At 44.5% G+C, this 18262-nt stretch overlaps 1 long non-coding RNA gene across 1 annotated transcript in view; it reads left to right on the forward strand.

Moving 5' to 3' along the window:
• Nucleotides 1–7582: 7582 nt before the first annotated feature.
• Nucleotides 7583–18262, forward strand: part of LOC311517535 — a 48202-nt gene continuing 37522 nt past the window's right edge. Inside the window, exon 1 of the long non-coding RNA XR_014710731.1 lies at nucleotides 7583–7670. This is a non-coding gene — a long non-coding RNA (uncharacterized lncRNA). The remainder of the gene's footprint in view (nucleotides 7671–18262) is intronic.

Below are 18262 nucleotides of genomic sequence, written 5' to 3' on the forward strand. Positions count from 1 at the left end.
AGATTGGCACTACATTAGCCTTTTTCCAGTCATCCGGGACTTCCCCGGTTCGCCATGAGTTTTCAAAGATAATGGCCAGTGGCTCTGCAATCACAGCCGCCAATTCCTTCAGCACTCTCGGATGCAACTCGTCCGGCCCCATGGACTTGTGCACGTCCAGCTTTTCTAAATAGTCCCTAACCGCCTCTATCTCCACAGAGGGCTGGCCATCTCTTCCGCATTTTGTGATGCCCAGCGCAGCAGTCTGAGAGCTGACCTTGTTAGTGAAAACAGAGGCAAAAAAAGCATTGAGTACATTAGCTTTTTCCACATCCTCTGTCACTAGGTTGCCTCCCTCATTCAGTAAGGGGCCCACACATTCCTTGGCTTTCTTCTTGTTGCCAACATACCTGAAGAAACCCTTCTTGTTACTCTTGACATCTCTGGCTAGCTGCAGCTCCAGGTGCGATTTGGCCCTCCTGATAACATTCCTACATGCCCGAGCAATATTTTTATACTCTTCCCTGGTCATATGTCCAACCTTCCACTTCTTGTAAGCTTCTTTTTTATGTTTAAGATCCGCTAGGATTTCACCATTAAGCCAAGCTGGTCGCCTGCCATATTTACTATTCTTTCAACTCATCGGGATGGTTTGTCCCTGTAACCTCAACAGGGATTCCTTGAAATACAGCCAGCTCTCCTGGACTCCTTTCCCCTTCAAGTTAGTCCCCCAGGGGATCCTGGCCATCCGTTCCCTGAGGGAGTCGAAGTCTGCTTTCCTGAAGTCCAGGGTCCTTATCCTGCTGCTTACCTTTCTTCCCTGCGTCAGGATCCTGAACTCAACCAACTCATGGTCACTGCCTCCCAGATTCCCATCCACTTTTGCTTCCCCCACTAATTCTACCCGGTTTGTGAGCAGCAGGTCAAGAAAAGCGCCCCCCCTAGTTGGCTACTCTAGCACTTGCGCCAGGAAATTGTCCCCTACGCTTTCCAAAAACTTCCTGGATTGTCTATGCATCGCTGTATTGCTCTCCCAGCAGATATCAGGAAAATTAAAGTCACCCATGAGAATCAGGGCATGCGATCTAGTAGCTTCCGTGAGCTGCCGGAAGAAAGCCTCATCCACCTCATCCCCCTGGTCCGGTGGTCTATAGCAGACTCCCACCACTACATCACTCTTGTTGCACACACTTCTAAACTTAATCCAGAGACACTCAGGTTTTTCTGCAGTTTCGTACCGGAGCTCCGAGCAGTCATACTGCTCCCTTACATACAGTGCTACTCCCCCACCTTTTCTGCCCTGCCTGTCCTTCCTGAACAGTTTATAACCATCCATGACAGTACTCCAGTCATGTGAGTTATCCCACCAAGTCTCTGTTATTCCGATCACGTCATAGTTCCTTGACATCACCAGGACCTCCAGTTCTCCCTGCTTGTTTCCAAGGCTTTGTGCATTTGTATATAAGCACTTGAGATAACCTGTTGATCGCCCCTCATTCCCAGTATGAGGCAGGAGCCCTCCCCTCACAGACATTCCTGCCTGTGCTTCCTCCCGGTATCCCGCTTTCCCACTTACCTCAGGGCTTTGGTCTCCTTCCCCCGGTGAACCTAGTTTAAAGCCCTCCTCACTAGGTTAGCCAGCCTGCTGGCAAAGATGCTCTTCCCTCTCTTCGTAAGATGGAGCCCGTCTCTGCCCAGCACTCCTTCATGGAACACCATCCCATGGTCAAAGAAACCAAAGCCTTCTCTCCGACACCACCTGCGTAGCCATTCGTTGACTTCCACGATTCGACGCTCCCTACCTAGGCCTTTTCCTTCCACAGATGAATTATGTTCATCTGTAGGTCTGACAATATTGTTCTTTATTATAGCTTCAACCAGTTTGCCCAGTACTGGTCAGGCTTACAGGCCTGTAATTGCTGGGATCACCTCTGGAGCCCTTTTTAAAAGTTGGCATCACATTAGCTATCCTCCAGTCATCTGGTACAGAATTTAAGTGATTTAAGTGGTAGGTTACAGACTAATGTTAGTAGTTCTGCAATTTCACATTTGAGTTCCTTCAGAACTCTAGGGTGAATACCATCTTATTGCTGTTTAATTTATTTATTTGGTCCAAAACCTTCTCTAATGATACCTCAATCTGGGACAGTTCCTCAGTTCTGTCACCTAAAAAGAATGGCTCAGGTTTGGGAATCTCCCTCACATCCTCAACAGTGAAGACCAGTGCAAAAAATTCATGTAGTTTCTCTGCAATGGCCTTGTCATCCTTGAGTGCTCCTTTAGCACTTCAATCGTCCAGTGGCCCCACTGGTTGTTTAGCAGGCTTCCTGCTTCTGATGTACTTAAAAATAATTTGCTATTACTTTGAGTCTTTGGCTAACTGTTCCTCAAATTCTTTTTTGGCCTTCCTAATTGTATTTTTACACTTCATTTTCCAGTGTTTATGGTCCTTTCTATTTTCCTCACTAGGATTTAACTTCCACTTTTTAAAGGATGCCTTTTTGCCTCTCACTGCTTCTTTTACTTTGTTGTTTAGCCACGGTGGCTCTTTTTTGGTTCTCTATGTTTTTTAATTTGGGGCATACATTTAAGTTGAGCCTCTATTATGGTGTCTTTAAAAAGTTTCCACGCAACTTGCAGAGATTTCACTTTTGGCACTGTACCCTTTAATTTCTGTTTAATGAACCTCCTCATTTTTGTATAGTTCCCCTTTCTGAATTTAAATGCTACAGTGTTGGGCTGCTTTGGTGTTTTCCCTGCCACAGAGATATTAAATTTAATTATATTATGGTCACTATTACCAAGAGGTCCACCTATATTCACCTCTTGGACCAGATCCTATGCTCCACTTAGGACTAAATCAAGAATTGCCTCTCCTCTGGTGGGTTCCAGGACTAGCTGCTCCAAGAAGCACTCATTTAAGGTGTCAAGAAACTTTCTCTCTGCATCCTGTCCCAAGGGAACATATACCCAGTCAATATGGGGAAAATTGAAATCCCCCATTATTATTAATTATTATTATTGAGTTTTTTATTTTAATAGCCTCTCTAATCTCCCTGAGCATTTCACAGTTACTATCACCATCTTGGTCAGATGGTCGGTAATATATTCCTACCGCTATATTCTTATTATTAGAGGATGGTATTACTATCCATAGAGATTCTATGGTAGAGTTTGATTCATTTACAATTTTTACTTCATTTGATTCTATGCTTTCTTTAACATATAATGCCACTACCCCACCAGCACGACCTGTTTTGTCCTTCCGATATATTTTGTACCCTGGTATTACTGTATCCCATTGATTATCCTCATTCCACCAAGTTTCTGTGATGCCTATTATATCAAAATCCTCATTTAATACAAGGCACTCTAGTTCACCCATTTTATTATTTAGACTTCTAGCATTGGTATATAAGCACTTTAAAAACTTGTCTCCTTTTAGCTGTCTGCCATTACACAATGTAACTGAATGGGACTCTTTTTTTATTTGACTGTTTCTGATCAGACCCTGCCTATATTTTATCATTTTCCATCCTCTCGTCATAGAATATCAGGGTTGGAAGGGACCCCAGAAGGTCATCTAGTCCTCACTAGGACATAGAGATTCTCTATTAATAGATTCTCCCTAAGGGATGTCGCTGTTCGAACCATGTGCTCCTCCACACCTGTCAGCTTTCCCCCAGCCCTTAGTTCAAAAACTGCTCTACAACCTTTTTAATGTTAAGTGCCAGCAATGTGGTTCCATTTTGGTTTCAGTGGAGCCCATCCTTCCTGTATAGGCTCCCCCTTTCCCAAAAGTTTCCCCAGTTCCTAATAAATCTAAACTCCTCCTCCCTACACCATCGTCTCATCCGCACATTGAGACCCCACAGTGCTGCCTGTCTCACTGGCCCTGCGCATGGAACTAGAAGCTTTTCAGAGAATGCTACCATGGAGCTCCTGGACTTCAGTCTCTTACCTAGCAGCTTAAATTTGGCCTCCAGGACCTCTCTCCTATCCTTCCCTATGTCAAGGAGGCTGGATAGCCATCTGTCTTGGATGGTTTAGACACAACAAATCCTGCTTCTCACAAATTGAAGGGACAGTGTAGACCATGTGCCTGGCACCGCACAGAAATGTGCCTCTGGCTAAGACATATGCTTTATGCTGCTATTTGACCCGGGGCAAAAAATGTAGCTTACTTTCATCCGTTAGTGCAAATTAGGGGAATGTGTGGTTTCCTCATTAGCCGACTTAATCAATGAGATTGATGTTGCATGGAGGGTTTTGTGCCGTGTCTTCAGGAACAGGGAGCAGATTCCCCACAGAAAGAGGAAGTCCACTTCCTCTGCAGAAGAGAAGTGCATTGTGTTGGTTTCAGATTTGTTGCTGCACCATGGAAGTCAATGGAAACAGGAGCAGGCCCTTGGTGCGCAACATCAGGTATTGAAACAAAAAAAAATGGCCTAATCATCAGAGAAGCGGGACATACTGGAAGTTCTCATGGAGTCATCAGCAATTCTAGCAAAGCCTAAATAAAGATTGTGGTGTCTGCATTTAGGGCACCAAGTTAGAAAAATTAGGCCCAAGCCTTTAAACATTTATCTCAAGTAAATCAGCGGCAAGGGAACTATGGCATATGTATAAATAAAACCCCTCTGCCAGATGGTGTCAGCAGCTAAAAGGACCAGGTTCAATTATCTAGGGGTTTCTCCTGAAAACCTAAATAACCCCAACTCAGGCCCATGCAGAAACCTGGGAAACGACATTAACCACCCTGGGAACCCTGGAGGCTCATCCACTATCCGAGCACCCTCTTGTGCCCTGGGCTGTGGCGCCCTGCCTCTACTTCCTCTCTTCAGAGCCCCTTAAGAACTGCACAGCCTCTGTCACGGGGCTGACACCACTCCTGCCTGGGGCTGGTTTAATAATAGAAACAGTTTAAAATAAAGTCCATCACCCCAGCACAACTTCCAGATAGAGAGTTTGAGAACTGCTGCTCTAAACTGTGAGGCGGGCCTCCCAAGGGATGCATGAGCTGCGGGGTTTTGGTTTTAAGAGCTCTGGCTGTCAGCCCCGGGTGGCTGGGGCTTGTGAAGAAAGGCCATTCACTCCTGGGAGGTGGGGATAAAGGGGACAGCCAGAGCCCTTTCGCTCTCCTTCCCCCACCCCATAATCCCTCACCTGGAGGTAGTGGGGCTCCGGCTGTCAGCCCCGGGGTGGCAGCAGCAGGGCGCTAAGTCTGCTATGAAAAGTGATACTGCTTTTCATATTGCCACCCTTACTTCTGTGTTGCTGCTGGCATGGTGTTGCTTCAGAGCTGGGTGCCCAGCCAGCAGGCGCTCTGCCTTCACTGCTGGGTGGTGGTATACGTACTTGTGGGAGGGAGGGGGTATAAATGACTACAGACACAAAGAAGGGGGCCTAAGCAAATACGTTTGAGAACTACTGGTTTAGAGTAAGGCTGTCTGCCTCTCTGTTTTAGGGAGCAATCTACTTTCTCTCGCTCTCTGTCTTTTGGTTCTCGTGTGTGTTCTTGTTCTGAATTCTCAGAAGTAAAGCAGTATTACATTGCAACCTTCCAGCAGGGGCATTTTAAGTTTTTTATCTAACTTCTCTGTGCACAGGTCATGAACATAACACTTCCCTCCTCCCCAGCTCCCTTGCTCACAGTTTGCTGTCCAGGGCTGCTGGAGTCCAAGAACTCTGGCAGTCCACACTGCAGCCCATTAAGGAGGTGCTGTCTGAGTCACCCTGGAGGTTCTGTGATCTGCACAGCTGCAGTGATTTTAGCTTTAATTCCTGTTGGGTTGCCGGAAGCCAGCTCTGGAGCCCCTTAAGTCAGCTGCTGCTCTCTGTGGCTTCAGCCAAGCCACATCTGTACCATCAACTTCCTTCAGCACTGCCTCAGCTCAGCACCTTCTGCCATCTCAAAACAGCCTCAGCTCAGTTCATCATTCCAAAGTCATCCACTATCATAATGCTGCTTCTGTGCAAAGTCTTCAGAGTAGAATCAGTGGTATCTGGAACCTTTAACAGAGTCCTTACTACCAAAGCAACACCTCTAGCAGAAGATAGGAGCCCCTTTCATTACTTTCTCTTTAGGTCTGTCTACTTCCAGGTTTCCTTTACCAGCAGTGCCTCACTGTAGTCTTGGTCATGGTGACCCCCTCACCCCAGTCATGTTTGGTGTCGCTTTCTAGTTCCTTCATTTCCCAACAGGGTCAACAGCATTTCATTGCTCCCAAATTACAACTATATTTTAACAATAATGTCCCAAACTGTCATGCACCTGAAATGCAAATGAGGCAAATGAGTAACTTCCCGTTGCTCATCAACATATGGCAGCAAAGAGTTCCATTTCATGGAGCCCCTGTCCATCTGGAGTTCTCAAGCAGCTGTGGGGTGTTCTTGTTATTCACCAACACGTGTCAATAGTGAGCTCCCTACTCTGTAGGGCTTCTGGCCACAGGGTTTACATCTAATCGAGGACTATACCCAGGGACCTGAACCAGAGAGTTTGGAGTGAAAATGGGTGTAATGACCATGTGGGAAGTAATGACGTGAGGTGTTTACTTGTAGCCACTAGATGTTTCTGTTTGCAGGTTGTGGTGTCTGAAGGACACAAAGTTGGAAGTGAAGTTGCATGGAAGCATGTTCATTTGTGTCTGTAGTTGTTGTTGTTTTCCAAACACCTCCTGTTTGGTATGGGCTCTAATTCCATATTTTATGACATAAAGGAGGGGTAAGTGGTCTTCTAGCAAGATGACCCTCTTAAAATGATTATCCTAGGGGCAGCAAAAGTGGCTCTCGGTTTTCAGTTATACCAATTTAATGCCATTCCTACAACTGAGCAAAGTTTGGCTGTTCAAACAAATAATTAACAATTTAAATAAGAGGTCAGACTGATATTTATTTAATATGAGAAAATAAACCTATTTTATTCAAATAACTGACTTCTAGTCAAGATTGGGAAACCGTATTATCAATGGTTCAGATGTATTTCTTCATTCAACACATACAATTTTTAAAGCTATAGGATAAATTTCAACTCTTGTATCAAAAGGCCTAGAAAGAAACAATACGTAGATTTTTCTTAGCTTTAAAATGTGAAAAAGTAAAAAGCCCAACTGCTTCTTCAATAACAAAATATCCTGGCAATTATATAAATTGGGACCTTAATTGTATTCATGGTTTGTAGCAAGTACACTCACCCAATCATAACACTAAAGGGAAATGCCTTTTCTTTAAATTATTATTGTTATTTATGATGCATATTGCAGCAGAAGTTATAAGCTCCACTCAGTGTCCTATTGTGGTAGAAGCTGTACACAAATAAAACAAAGAGATGATTTCTGCTTCAAAAAGCTCACAGTCAAATCTGAAATTATACATGAACAGAATACTTATGTCACCAGAAAATGACAAATATGCTAAGGGGCCAATCCCGTCTTCCTTGCTTAATCATAGAGTCCATGGAGGCTGGGAGGTAAATGGTTACTTTTCATTGTCAACTACCATAAATATGTTTTAAAAGTAAATAGAAGTTTTTTTTTAAGCCTGACCAGATCTGAGTTCAAAATTCTTTCTAGCATTTCTCCTGCAAGAGTTAGTGATCTGAGTAGCAGTGGAGGGACAGAACCTTAAACATTTCTGATATTAATGACATGGCTGGAGAAACTCAGCCCCCTGAACTTGGATCCTAGCAGGTAAGTAAAAATTTTAATGTACTTTCAGATGAATGATTTTGTATTTGTACAGCGCTTTGAAGCAGGAAAGTGCTAGATTAGGGTTAAGCATGATCATTATTCATATTAAATGTTTTGTTTTAAAACATGTTTGTAATTTTTAAGAACAACTAGATTGGAATCTCTAAATTTGCACCCACCGCTTCCTCCACATTGCTGTAGGGGTTTGCCCTCATATGGAACCCCTGGATCCCCCAAACTCCACCTCTACACTGGCATCCATCATTCTCCCTCACCTACATGGCAGCAGTGTGTATGTGGGGAAGCATGCATAGGTTAATGTGGACCCCCTCCACCTGCTTCCACTTCAAACCCACCCTCAATACCCCAGGACTTTGTCCCCTTCATACAAGGTTATCTAATGAGTCAGGATTCTAAGCTGTTTCATGTATTTATTTACAGTTTAGAGGCATTTGTGTTCATCTTTCAGATTTCTTTATCAAATTTGATTTGGAGCTGTGAAGTCATTAACTGAAAACACTTAAGGTGAAAGATATCTGTGGATTACTGGATACTAAATTCTCTAAGTAAGGCTATGATTTTGTCACAGAGGTCATGGAAGTCAGGGAACCTGTGACTCCAAAGACCTCCCTGACTTCAGCCCCTGTGGCTGGGAGGTGCAGGGTCCTGCCGCCTCCCACAGCGGGCCCCAAGCTCCCAGCTGCTGCAGGCAGGGGGGTTATCCCGCAGCACCCGGCCTCTGCAGTGGGCAGGGGGACCCCCACAGCTCCCTGGCCACCATGGCAGGGCAGGGGGACCCCCACAGCTCCCCTGCCCTCAGAACGGGCCAGGGGGACCCAACAGCCCCTGGCCGCCATGGTGGGGACGTGATCCTGGAAGCTCATCATTGCGGCGGTGGCAGGGGGTCCCCGCTGCTCTCCGCCACCACTGCAGGGCAGGAGGACCCTGGCAGTTCCCTACCATAGTGGTGGCAGGGGATGCCCACAGCTCCCTGCCACCATGGTGGGGCAGGGGGACCCCCGGAGCCCCTGGCTGCCACAGGGAGCAGGGCGATCCCCAGAGCTCCCAGCTGCCAAGGGGGGCAGGGGACCCCGGCAGCTCTTTACTGCGGTGGAGGCAGAGGGACCCTGCAGCTCCCCTCTGGGGGGGGGGGACAGGGTGACCCTGGAGCTCTGAGCCCCCATGGGTGGTGGGGGCCCCTGAGCTCCCAGCCACCAGTCCCTTCCCGTTTTATCATGGATATTTTTAGTAAAAGTCAGGGACAGTTCATGGGCTTCTGTGCCTTTTTCTTTATTGCCCGTGGCCTGTCCGTGACTTTTACAAAATCTTAGCCTTAACCGTAGGGGAAGATCTGTAGCTGATGTAAACCGTCATTGCTCCATTGATGTTGATTGCATGAGGATTATTTACTCCAGCTGAGGATTTGCCTCCAAAGCCACAGAGCCCCCTTTGTGAAGGGCTTCACGGTCTCCAAAAATTCATCACATGACAGCGGTTGGTTTTTCACTGGGAAAGACTTTTCCCTTTCTTTTTATTGCCAACATTGCCCAGCCACTGCCAACATTAAACAATGCCATGAGCTCTCACTCGTTCGAAACCAAAGACTTAGATACAAAATGACATTGGCAAGAAAAAGTTAGGGAGGGTGGCGACTCAGCACTTAGGGGAACATTTTAAATCCATTTAGCAGGAGGAGGTTAGCACTGGCGTGCAACAGGCTTTATGCATTCAGACACAACAGGGTGTGCATTGTTGTGCCATAATTGTCTGCCTGGGGTGTGTGTGGTGTGAGGCAAGAGGCCAAAGGCTGAATGCTTTAATTCACCCCCACGAGAAATGAGATTGGGGCAGAACACTGCATGTGCCTGTTGTGCCTTATTGTGATTATCAAGTGGATCTGTGTTGTTGTTGTTATAAATAGACAACGACTGGTGACAGAGACGCTGGTTTGAATCGCTTCAGAGACCGTACTCGTATGCTGTGGTTACTGATCTCAGACCAATTTAGTGGCTGTACTTTAGGCCAATGGGCCTGACTCACTGCTAGACAATCCACATCACATGATTTCTGAATCCCATTTTGTCATGTGATGCAGTGGCAGGGGTTTCACAGCAGTCTCCAATGAGGAGAGCTGGAAATTCATCCAGGAGCAGGTTAGCATACCTGAAAGAGGCCAGGATGCAGCCCCTTGGACCTGTGCCCACTCTAAGGCTCCGCGTGCCCAGTAATTCCTCTGTTGCCCAAGAGATTACTAAATTATCTTGGCTACTGAAGTCCAGATCCTGTTCTCACTGAAGTAAATGGTAAAACTCCCATTTAAATCAACGGGCGCACAATCAGGACCTTAGCTGATACCCAGTACCACTGTCAGTGATTCACATGAGCTTCACTTTATGACACTACCTTCCATCCAAGGATCTCACAGCACTTTACAACATTAATCAATTAAACCTCACCACACTGCTCGAAGGTGGGGATAGATTACATCCACATTGCAGATGGGTAAATGGAGGTCCAAACCCTGATGCCCTTATTCACAATGAATAGAATTTTACTCCATAAATAGTCTCATTAAAGTTGATGGGACCATTCATGGAGGAATGTGCTACTCAGTGTAAGTAAAGTGTCTAGCCAGGGGAGCTGAACTGTCTTGCTCAAGGACTCTCAGTAAGCATCAAAAGAGTTGGGAATGGAACAGACTTCTAGGAGCAAAAGCCTGTTCCAACAACCAGAATACAATCCCTCCCAGAATATTTGTTGTCAAGGTTCCTTCCCCACTTTGAACTCTAGGGTACAGATGTGGGGACCTGCATGAAAACCTCCTAAACTTACTTTTACCAGCTTAGGTTAAAACTTCCCCAAGGTACAAATTAATTTTACCCTTTGCCCTTGGAATTTCCACTGCCACCACCAAACTTTAACTGGGTTTAATGGCAAACGTAGTTTGGACACGTCCTTCCCCCCCAAATCCTCCCAACCCTTGCACCCCACTTCCTGGGGAAGGTTTGGTAAAAATCCTCACCAATTTGCATAGGTGACCACAGACCCAAACCCTTGGATCTGAGAACAATGAAAAAGCATTCCGTTTTCTTACAAGAAGACTTTTAATAGAAGTAAAGGAATCACCTCTGTAAAATCAGGATGGTCGATACCTTACAGGGGAATTAGATTCAAAACATAGAGAATCCCTCTAGGCAAAACCTTAAGTTACAAAAAAGACACACAGACAGGGATAGTCATTCTATTCAGCACAGTTCTTTTCTCAGCCATTTAAAGAAATCATAATCTAACACATACCTAGGTAGATTACTTACTAAAAGTTCTAAGACTCCATTCCTGTTCTGTCCCTGGCAAAAGCAGCATACAGACAGACCCAGACCCTTTGTTTTTCTCCCTCCTCCCAGCTTTTGAAAGTATCTTGTCTCCTCATTGGTCATTTTGGTCAGGTGCCAACGAGGTTACCTTTAGCTTCTTAACCCTTTACAGGTGAGAGGATTTTTCCTCTGGCCAGGAGGGATTTTAAAGGGGTTTACCCTTCCCTTTATATTTATGACATTTGTCAATTTAGCACTAAATCTAATCCTTAACACAAATGGTAATTACAGTGTTTAAACAATCGGTTCAGAATCACATAGTTCTCCATTCTATTTTGTGTCACTGTGACTTACTTATTAGAGTCTCAAAAAGCTGTGGAGAAACTCACATTTCCTAACAGGCTATGAATGGTCTGGTTGTCTTTTTTTTTTTTTATCAATAAAAAAGGTAGAGAAATTGGCTATTTGTAAATGTCATTTCATTATTACTCGTTTCCAAACAACTGTGCAATGTAGTGCAAAAAATATTAATTTGATGCCAGCAGTCATTTCACAACTTCTTTACAGTGTGTGGTTCTACAGGGATGGTTCAGAAGCAACAAAAGCCATCCAGTAGCAATGCAGTATCTACGTTGATATGACCCATTTCCAACTGAAATGGTTCTTGGGGAGTTGAAGGATATTTACTGGTGCTAGTGTTCTACAGCATGAACTGCTTTAAGGAGGTCCCTGTAGTACCCTCTACATGCAACACCCAAACTTTGCTACTTCAGTGTTTTAACCTCAGGCAGTCTTCTGCCAACAGCTTCCACCCTGAGGTACTAATTGACAGAACCAATGCTGAGAACCATTAAAGCATGGTTGGATTGCTTCTCCTGCACTAAAAACAACACCCTACCTAGTTTCCTTTTAAACAAGCGGCTTCATAAAAAGAGTGAGACAGACACAATGGGGGCATAGTTATACTGTTAGGTACCACCTAAGAGCATGTGGTTCTCTAGCCCATGCATCCCATCGCATCCTAGGCAATGATATTAGACTATGGCAGCACAGCCTGGTCCAACATGCAGAATAATTTGTAATGGAGTCACTGAGTTTCTCCATTTACACCAAAAGCAGAATTTGGCCCCTTGTTGTGCTTATCACTTTTCTGAAAACCATACATCACTGCTATTTCTGTTTTCTTCAAATATTCATGATTCTCTAAAGACAAAGGCCCAGATGGGAGCTGGGCACCTAAATACCTCTGAGGAGCTGTTCCAAAGTCTCTGAAAAATTCTGCCCATTGGACATCAAAGGAAACAGAATTTGTGCTCTTTATCTGTATAGATTTTGTGCTCTTTATTTGTATAGATTTCTCTAATGTGGGTGGCGCTCTTCCAGCCAAAAGCTTAAACACACAAATAGTCCTTACTCACAGGCTTAAAGCTAAAAATGTGTTTAAATGCTTTGCTGAACTGGGACTTTGTGGTATTCTAGTCCTAGGAGCAATGTGCACTGAAGTCTCATACACTGTGGCTAGAGAATGGGGCTCCAGAATAGTGGCACTGGAACCTCTGCCTTCTCTCTCTCTCTCTTTCTTTGTACCTAGAGCGTAGCCAACGGAGTGGCCTTTGAGAAGATACTTCATAGAAGATCCCAGCCACCCCACCAGAGACATCACGTAATAGAAGTGTCTATTTGGCGCGGAGTGTGCTGAACTAGTGATAGTGTCATAGTTCAGGGGTGATGTGGTGCAGCTCAAAAAATGCACTTTATTCCAAGTGTATTATTGTCTTTAGTGTTTAACATTTTAAAATCTCTGCAATAAGGGAATGGGGGAATGATTTAGATCCTGTCATATTGCCAGAGAGAAATTCCTGGCTGCCCGAAATCCCAAGTCTTAGAAATGCCACTGAGTTCATACAATACTTGCTGCATAGTTAAAAAAATCTTCCACACATGCCTGCTTCTGATTTTCCCCGAGCTGGTGAGAGGCAGGGAACGAGTAGAGGATTGGCTCCAGCCTTTTCCCTCCTCTTGGGGGCATGGATCAGCATTCACATTGCGCTCTCATCAATACCCGGCCTGGACCGGGGAAACTAATGATCCAACCAGCAAACTAAATGCGGTAATGAATCCTGGTCACATGCGGCACATTGGGCATATGCTATGAAGAAGAATTGGCCATCATAGCATGGGTAGGTTGTCATAATTTGCTGCTGGTATAGGCCAGTAGTAAATTACTATCCTGCTGGATTAAGGACGCAAAGAATCACTGTGACTCAAAGGGTGTCTCGGGGTCATAGTGACTCCTGGTGCTATTCCTAGGATGGACTAATTTATGCACCATTTCTTGCTCAGTGCTGTCACAGTCTAGCCCCTAGAATAGAGTGTTCATGGTTACAATATTTCTAGGATACCACATTCAAAGAAATACATATGGATTTAAAAAAATAAATAGGCTTCAATACTAAATTTATCCAAAAATTAATTAGCTCCTTCAGCTACTCAATAAGTCTAACCCTTTCCTGTCTCTTCTGGCATCGTTAGCTCATTGCAGATGTGAGCATTAAAGGAAGAGATAAAAGATGCAGCAAACGGAGAAAATCTGCTAGAAAAAAATTCTTAAAACAAAAATATATCATGAAGGATTACGATGTGGAGAGAAATAATGAACAAATTCCCAATGCCTAAACAAAAATCTATAAAGAGAATGGAGGATTTAATTTCTTTTCTTAAAATGTTCAACTCGTTTTAAAAGGGAAAGTTTCTATCAGCTGCTGGGGCTTAATCAGGCTATAAAATCACTCTCTGGTAATGCTTGCTTTATGCTACCTAATTTTTCAATAAGCCAATAAACCCGCCCACCAATCAAATATCTGCCCCAGCAAGAAGGAGGCTGACACCCATTTCTGGTGCTGGCTTCCACGGCAATGTTGGGATGATGAGGGATAAGAGTAGCTCTGTTGCAATAACTGGCCTTTGAACCAATGAGTCCTATCAGTTTAAAAGATGGCATGTCCTGTGTCACTAGAAAGGAGATGGACAGTATGCTCTAAAACTAGGGTTCTCAACTTTTTCCTTACCCCCTTTTCCATACTGCAACCCCCCCGAACCTCTCTCCCATATAGCTGAGGTCTATCTGTGACCCCCTCTCATCTAGCAACATGGGAAGGGCAGAGAAGTCATGACCAAACTGAGGTTGAGAGGCCAGGTCTTTTGTTTCTCTCGTGCCTGTGGTCCAGAACCTCAAAAGTATTTAGTCTCCTAACTTCCATTGATTTCAATGGAAGTAAGGGCCCTACATAACTTTGGGGATCTGGGCTTATGTCCCTATTTCTCTCATGTTTTGTTATGAGGTATGGAAAATAAAGGAGGAAAGAAATGCCGGAGCTGTGCTGAGACAGGGAGAAATGGGTAGCAAAAGGCGTGAAGGTTAACAAGTGGCTTACGAGAACAGTTACTACACAAAGTGCATGGTCAGCCTCACGTGCCAGAACAGAAAAGTGGCTGCTTTCCTTTCCTCTGTCCCTTAGGCTAACTTCCTTCTGACATGTGCATGTCATTTCTCCCTGCCTGTTAACCTTTAAGCTGATCCAAACATGGGGCAAGGCTGATATCCAGTAGCCATATATGCACCAAAATACATCCTGGAGCTGCATTCCAATGAGAAAGCAACATCCTCTGAAGATATTTTCCTTGGAGAGGGCAGGTGTTTGTCATGATTCCTATTTTAAGTGCCCTAGAAACAGATACTTCCTTAGTCTTCTCACCTTTATAGCTAAGGTGGCTTATCGGCAACTCAAATATCTTAACAGAAAATCAGAGTGTTACTAATGTGTGAGTTCTCCTAGCAGCCCCAAAATCAAAGAGGAATCGACATGGGTTCCAAATATGAATGGAGTGTTGGACTGAGTGAACTAATATCTTTGAAACAAATACCTAAGAAATGTTTGGATGAAATGGACATCTTTACAGACATTTGGTCTGCATTTCTGAAATGTAGATGATTAAATCCATATTGTTGGCTTCTTCCCCCTCTGCACTATGTCTCTCTTTACATCTTGCAAGAAATTTATGAACAAAGTTATTGTAAATCTGTTCTATCTGTCTTGTCACTTAGATTCTTTTCAGAAATGTTGCTTTGCCAATGTAGATAAACAATCTCCTGCAGGATTAACACATACTACTTAAAATTCAAAATACAATGGAAGGCCACAAAAATGCCTTGAGGAAAGAAGTTCTGGAGCTCTTTAAAATCTCACTGGTGACGGTAAAAAGAAGGTTTCAGAGTAGCAGCGGTGTTAGTCTGTATTCGCAAAAAGAAAAGGAGGCCTTGTGGCACCTTAGAGACTAACAAATTTACTTGAGCATAAGCTTTCGTGAGCTACAGCTCACTTCATCGGATGCATTCAGTGGAAAATACAATGGGGAGATTTATATACATAGAGAACATGAAACACTGGGTGCTACCATACACACTGTAAGGAGAGTGATCACTTAGGTGAGCTATTACCAGCAGGAGAGTGTTGGGGGGAACCTTTTGTAGTGATAATCAAGGTGGGCCATTTCCAGCTGTTGACAAGAACTTCTGAGGAACAGTGGGGGGTGGGATAAACATGGGGAAATAGTTTTACTTTGTGTAATGACCCATCCACTCCCAGTCTCTATTCAAGCCTAAGTTAATTGTATCCAGTTTGCAAATTAATTCCAATTCAGCAGTCTCTCGTTGGAGTCTGTTTTTGAAGATTTTTTGTTGAAGTATTGCCACTTTTAAGTCTATAATCGAGTGACCAGAGAAATTGAAGTGTTCTCCAACTGGTTTTTGAATGTTATAATTCTTGACGTCTGATTTGTGTCCATTTATTCTTTTACGTAGAGACTGTCCAGTTTGTCCAATGTACATGGCAGAGGGGCACTGCTGGTTCATGTTGGCATGTATCACATTGGTAGATGGGCAGGTGAACGAGCCTCTGATATTGTGGCTGATGTGATTAGGCCCTATAATGGTGTCCCCTGAATAGATCTGTGGACACAGTTGGCAACAGGCTTTGTTGCAAGGATAGATTCCTGGGTTGGTGGTTCTGTTGTGTGGTGTGTGGTTGCTGGTGAGTATTTGCTTCAGGTTGGGGGGCTGCTGTAAGCAAGGACTGGCCTGTCTCCCAAGATCTGTGAGAGTGATGGGTCATCCTTCAGGATAGGTTGTAGATCCTTGATGATGCGTTGGAGAGGTTTTAGTTGGGGGCTGAAGGTGATGGCTAGTGGCGTTCTGTTATTTTCTTTGTTGGGCCTGTCCTGTAGTAGGTGACTTCTGGGTACTCTTCTGGCTCTGTCAGTCTGTTTCTTCACTTCAGCAGGTGGGTATTGTAGTTGTAAGAATGCTTGATAGAGATCTTGTAGGTGTTTGTCTCTGTCTGAGGGGTTGGAGCAAATGCGGTTGTATCGTAGAGCTTGGCTGTAGACAATGGATCATGTGGTGTGGTCTGGATGAAAGCTGGAGGCATGTAGGTAGGAACAGCGGTCAGTAGGTTTCCGGTATAGGGTGGTGTTTATGTGACCATCGCTTATTAGCACCGTAGTGTTCAGGAAGTGGATCTCTTGTGTGGACTGGTCCAGGCTGAGGTTGATGGTGGGATGGAAATTGTTGAAATCATGGTGGAATTCCTCAAGGGCTTCTTTTCCATGGGTCCAGATGATGAAGATGTCATCAATATAGCGCAAGTACAGTAGGGGCATTAGGGGACGAGAGCTGAGGAAGCGTTGTTCTAAGTCAGCCATAAAAATGTTGGCATATTGTGGGTCCATGCGGGTACCCATAGCAGTGCCGCTGATTTGAAGGTATACATTGTCCCCAAATGTGAAATAGTTGTGGGTGAGGACAAAGTCACAAAGTTCAGCCACCAGGTTTGCCATGACATTATCGGGGATACTGTTCCTGACGGCCTGTAGTCCATCTTTGTGTGGAATGTTGGTGTAGAGGGCTTCTACATCCATAGTGGCCAGGGTGGTGTTTTCTGGAAGATCACCGATGGATTGTAGTTTCCTCAGGAAGTCAGTGGTGTCTCGAAGATAGCTGGGAGTGCTGGTAGCATAGGGCCTGAGGAGGGAATCTACATAGCCAGACAATCCTGCTGTCAGGGTGCCAATGCCTGAGATGATGGGGCGTCCAAGGTTTCCAGGTTTATGGATCTTGGGTAGCAGACAGAATACCCCAGGTCGAGGTTCCAGGGGTGTGTCTTTGTGGATTTGTTCTTGTGCTTTTTCAGGGAGTTTCTTGAGCACATGCTATAGTTTCTTTTGGTAACCCTCAGTGGGATCAGAGCGTAATGGCTTGTAGAAAGTGGTGTTGGAGAGCTGCCGAGCAGCCTCTTGTTCATATTCCGACCTATTCATGATGACAACAGCACCTCCTTTGTCAGCCTTTTTGATTATGATGTCAGAGTTGTTTCTGAGGCTGTGGATGTCATTGTGTTCTGCACTGCTGAGGTTATGGGGCAAGTGATGCTGCTTTTCCACAATTTCAGCCTGTGCACGTTGGCGGAAGCACTCTATGTAGAAGTCCAGTCTGTTGTTTCGACTTTCAGGAGGAGTCCACTCAGAATCCTTCTTTTTGTAGTCTTGGTAGGAAGCTCTCTGTGGGTTAGTATGTTGTTCAGAGGTGTGTTGGAAATATTCCTTGAGTCGGAGGCATCAAAAATAGGATTCTAGGTCACCACAGAACTGTATCATGTTCATGGGGGTGGAGGGACAGAAGGAGAGGCCCCGAGATAGGACAGATTCTTCTGCTGGGCTGAGAGTATAGTTGGATAGATTAGCAATCTTGCTGGGTGGGTTAAGGGAACCACTGTTGTGGCCCCTTGTGGCATGTAGTAGTTTAGATAGTTTAGTGTCCTTTTTCTTTTGTAGAGAAGCAAAGAATGTGTTGTAAATGGCTCATCTAGTTTTTGCAAAGTCCAGCCACGAGGAAGTTTGTGTGGAAGGTTGTTTTTTTATGAGAGTATCCAGTTTTGAGAGCTCATTTTTAAACTTTCCCTGTTTGCTGTAGAGGATGTTGATCAGGTGATTCCGCAGTTTCTTTGAGAGCGTGCGGCACAACCTGTCAGCATAGTCTGTGTGGTATGTAGATTGTTATGGATTTTTTACCTTCAGTCCTTTTGGTACGATGTCCATCTGTTTGCATTTGGAAAGGAAGATGATGTCTGTCTGTATCTGTATGAGTTTTTTCATGAAGTTGATAGATTTCCACTCCATACGGCTAAATTCAGTGCATTGCATAATGACAGGTTTCAGAGTAGC

This window comes from Lepidochelys olivacea (assembly GCF_965140295.1).
Source record: "Lepidochelys olivacea isolate rLepOli2 genome assembly, chromosome: 3".
In the NCBI taxonomy this organism is placed as follows: Eukaryota; Metazoa; Chordata; order Testudines; family Cheloniidae; genus Lepidochelys; species Lepidochelys olivacea.